Here is a 5,102-nt window from a genome sequence, read left to right on the forward strand (position 1 = left end):
TTTGTTGTTCATGTCAACCCTTTTTCCTTCTTCTGTAGATCACTTTACCAGTCTCCAAAGATTCTTTTGATCTTGATGGTGATGGACATACACTGCCTCTCAGAGATTCTTTTGATCTTGATGGTGATAGACATACACCGCCTCCACACTTTGGACAAACATAGACTACCAGGGCTTGCTACATAATCAACCGCCTCCACACTTTGGACAAACATAGACTACCACGGCTTGCTATGTAGTCATCTAGACAATTGGCAGAGCTGGGGCATAACAGGGTATGGTATGCCAGGGCCAACTGCTGGTTTCTCACAGAAGGGCCATTTGGACTGCCACCTACCACCTTTCCACTATAGTCTAGATGCACCCTCCCTCCATGTCATTCACTAGGATGTTATCCGGTTATCCCCTTTGACCTTCTTAGCCTACATACTCACTTTTTTTTTTGTAAAAAGCTATGTTCTATTTCTTCACTGTACAAAGAAATAAGTCCTCAAAAATGAGGCATACTTCCTGAAGAACAGTCACACAAGTTAAAAACATTGAAAAAACAAAGCCAACTGTGTGCAACCCTTACGAAATTAGCCTACATACTCACCTTTTTTTTTGGTGAAACCACTCTCTCATTAGAAGAATCAATGTACATTCATAGTTGTCCCAGAGTGGGGCAGCTACTACTTAGTTCAAAAACAGTGGGAGAACACCTCTAGTTTGCTAAAAGGAAAGGTCTCCGAGTTCATGAGAATCTTGGAGGGATTGTAAAAGGGCTCTCCAGAAGTAAGCAAAAAGCTAAAACAAATCTCTAGAGAAAAGCAGCTGATTTCGAGCATGGCAGATAGTCCACAATGCCCAGAATCGAGTCCAGTCAAGGAAGTCTATATAAGCTGGTAGTGGAGAAGAAAGACAACCAAAAAGCCAAAACATTCGCCCGAAATGCCTCCTAGGAAAACGATCTTGGAGGGGTCCGGACAAGTCATCAAGAAAACCCCAAGGGTGCAAGCAATACCAAAGAAGGTGAGGCACTGTCTCTCTAGGATGGGAGCACCGCCTACAAGAAGTAGTCACTTTAGCCTTGGTTAGCGTCTCTGGAGCTACACCCGAAGATGTAGTTCTAGCGCAATAACTTCTTGTGGACCACAACGGAAGGATTCATCCACACGCCGCAATATCTGAAAAGACACATGTCACTTGCATGTAGATCACAATTAGGCAGATTTAAGCCCAAATGTCACACATACTGCAACCCACATCCTCTTTCCTCTTTAATGCCACCAACGTCACACTCGGGCTCTCAAAAAGTTTCATAATGGGAGAGCAAAAGATCATGAAGATCTACACATGGAAAACTTTGCCCACGAGCACCATGTGCTTTCTCCCATCCTTGCAAAGAGCTCTTTGTGAAGGCTTCCACCCCTCCTGGACCACAAACACCATTGTCCCCACCCACAAGTAGGAGACTCCATGGATCTGAAAAATTACAGGACTATCATGTTTGGCCACACAATGGCAAAGAACTATGGTTCAATGCTAGAGGCAGAAATCAACTTTATGGCTAAGAGGTTGGGGTATAGAGCATCAAGTCAGGCAGGCTTCAAAAGGAATTTATCCACCCTCGATCGTATCTTTTTTTTTTGTAAAAGGCTATGTTCTATTGCTTCACTGTACAAAGAAAGAAGGAAAACTTCTTAAAGAGCACTCATAGAAGCTAAAAACACTGAAAAAACAAAGCCAATTGGCCATAATCAATCTGATCCAGATGGATGGAACATTGGAATCAAACAAAGATTGACGCAAGTAGGGATATCGTGCAATCTTGATGGAATGAAAAACCAATTGATTTCTTGCATGCCATATTGTCCATAAAGCCCAATATCTAGTCCAAATTAGAAAGGGTTGTGCATGATCCAATGCACAAGGCCACCTGCGCGAAAGAGCCAAAAAAATCTGGAGAAGGAATACCCTAGAAATCTGAGTTGAAGAAAATGCAAAATTTGGCAAAGGAAACTTTTGGTCTGTGGACAAGACCAAGGAAGATGCATCACTATTTCCTTTATGCAAGGGCCAGAAGGGCATTTTGGTGCAGCTATGTGTCTTTTTTCAAGATCTCCAACTGGGAGCACTCCCAGGGTTGTTTCTCGTATTGGTACGAACCTATTCGTACCATACGGTTCATACGATATCATACAGTACGAGTCCCCCCCCCCCTCCCACCTTGAGAAAAAAAAACTCCAAATGCTCAAAAAAAATAGAAATCCTACTCAACAAAGATCCCAAATGCCCGCAATACTTTGAAACTTTCGTGTCCACTCAATATTCCATATGGGGTTGCTGAGAGACCCTAAAAATCTGGTAAGGTAGACTGGTAGTGTACACTTGATTGGTAGGATGAGAGAATCTTGCTACATCACTTGGAGATCCCTGGTATAGGTAGGCTAGACAGTCAGATCCTCAAGTTATGTACGAGAGAGAAGATTTGGACACGGCCATTTTGATCTACACGGGAGTCTCTAAACCTATCACCCTAGATGCACTGCCTGTATCTTTGCAAGGACGGTCCCTTAGTCATAAACACTACACTCGGAGACCTTTGGTATCGCATTACCCATGTAGGCTCTTTTTTGGAGACAATTGGGAGATCCAACTGGGAGAGACACATCTCCATGTTGTGGTTCCTCAAGCACTGTGGACTCCTCCCTCCTCAACCTTCCCTGACATTCAAGCTTGAAGCTCCATAGTTTGTAAGTGTAAAAAAAACCCGTATTTTATCGTACGGTATCCCAAAATTTCATATCGTACCAAAAATTCCCGTACGGTATCATACCGTACAGTATCATATTTTCATACCTTGACAAATATGAGAACTCCCAACAAGCATCGTCATAAAGATTCGAGTGGCAATTTACTATGCCAAATTTTCTTTAGATTTTGTTTCCACCAACGTGTTGTCTTAGTGAGGAGCCAAATCTTAATAACTCGATTGACAAACAAAGGTGCAAGAATAATCAACCTATAGATCAAAGCAGTGGAAACCTAAGGAAAAGAGAATCTAGGATAAGATCCAAGATCTACCCTATGGAAAATCCAATCCTCCGTTCTTTCACCATCCCGAACAACCATAAGAGGAGTAAAAGGCTGCAATTATTCCTGCAACATACACCATAAAGGTTTGTAGTGCATACCCAATTGCTAAAAGCTTTGAGCTCAAGGAAAGGACAAAACATTTCCTTCAACATCAACAACACTTTGGCAAACCCAAATGCCTCTTGTAAAAAGAAAGTAAGCTCGTCGGAGGGGGGGGGAGAAGGAGAGCCAAAGTGCACAGCTCCAAGAAACCCATGTAATCTGCCAACCTCAATGAGCTTATCCATATATGTCAAGAAGGGATGAGTAGCAATAGCATAGAGCAAGGCACTGAGAGGGAAGCCTTGTCGAACAAATCTACCCAAAACCCATCGAGAGGATAAGCCTTTTCCCAAAATGCATCTGGCAGTGCTATCTCTTTATAGCCAGTAAATTATGTTCTGCATTTTTGGACCGAAGCCCAACTTTGCATAACTTCTGCAATGGACTGTATCAAAAGCCTTAGCAATATCAACATGCAATAAAATACATCCTGCTTGGCATATTTTGCATTATGCCAACATATACATTAGCAATGCTATCTATTATTTGTCTGTGAGGCGCAAAACGATATTGTGTTGGATGGATACCCCTATTCAAAATCTTTTTGAGTCGGTTAGTCATAATCTTAGTGATCAATGTATAGATCATTGGCATCGAGGTAATAAGGCGCAAGTTAGAAAGTTTTTGACACAAATCCTTTTTTGGCACCAATCTTATCAGTCCCTCCTACCAAGCAAAAGGCATGATGCTCGAATTCCAAGCCTCATTGATCATAAGCAAAAGTGATTCTTCGAGCATAGTCCAAAACTGCAAAAAGAACTCCACAATTAATCCATCCCATCCTAAAGACTTCCATTTACCAAGCGCCTTTAGTGCCATGTTTAGTTCCTTAGTTAAAAACATGGACTCCAAATCAGCCACTTCATCCATATCCACAATGTTAGGAACACGAGACAGAAGCTCCTGCCTAGCCCTACGAATATCAGGAGTCATTTGGGGCGGTGTTGCAAAAACATGTTGAAAATGCATAACACATTCATGCTCTAGCTGGTACATGCCATGTGTCCAATTGCCAGCCTCTTTCATCACTCTAGATATACATTGTTTTTGTTTAGAAACATGCAAGCTTTTGAAGAGAGCTTTGGATGAACAACCTTTATCCAAAAGGGGTTTTTGGCGTGATCTAACTTGTCATTTTTGCAATTTCCGATGATCATTGCGAGCCAACGCATGCTTTGCATAGACAATATAATCCTCCTCTTGCCGAGATAGCATGAGAGTATGACTGGCCTCCTCCAGAAACTGCAACATATTCTTCAGTTGATATATACAGTGTCTTTCATCCCCCAAATACCATTCGCCATATACATTGATAACTGTTTGGATACGGTTAGCAAAATGATACCATGCAATGTCTATGTTCTCATACATTTCATCCTGTAAGGCGTCAATAACATCAATAGTCATATCCTGAAACAATGCATGTGAGAGAGAGGAATTGTTCACCAATAGAAGCCATTTAGTGGGTAAGGAAATCTCATCAAGAGGCATATCAAAGTACAAACCTAGCCAAACTGGCGCATGATCTGAAAGGTTCAAAGAGTAATCAATCCACATACGACATGGAAAAGTGTCAACATAATCTCCATGGAAGAGGTACCAGCGATCCAATCTTGCACGATAATCCAAGTGCGCGTTATGGTGAAAAGTAAAACCTCTCTTATCAGGAGAAGTGGCTATCCATTAATCTCTCAATCCAAGATCAACCACGACATTTCTCCATGCCACTTTCTCAAAAGCAAGCATATGTGAATGACCCCGAGTGTTGTCTTGGGGAGAAGGGGAGTTATTAAAATCCCCATATATAAGTGCATTGGACAACCAAGGGTACCGACTCATAAAATGCCACAAATGAGTTCGACGGGCTGAAATTGTAGGGGCATATACAGAGCCAAATTTATAGAGCTCCCCATTGAGCATGC

Source organism: Cibotium barometz, chromosome 2, assembly GCF_041138505.1.
Source record: "Cibotium barometz isolate CiBa-2024 chromosome 2, ASM4113850v1, whole genome shotgun sequence".
Taxonomy (NCBI): Eukaryota; Viridiplantae; Streptophyta; class Polypodiopsida; order Cyatheales; family Cibotiaceae; genus Cibotium; species Cibotium barometz.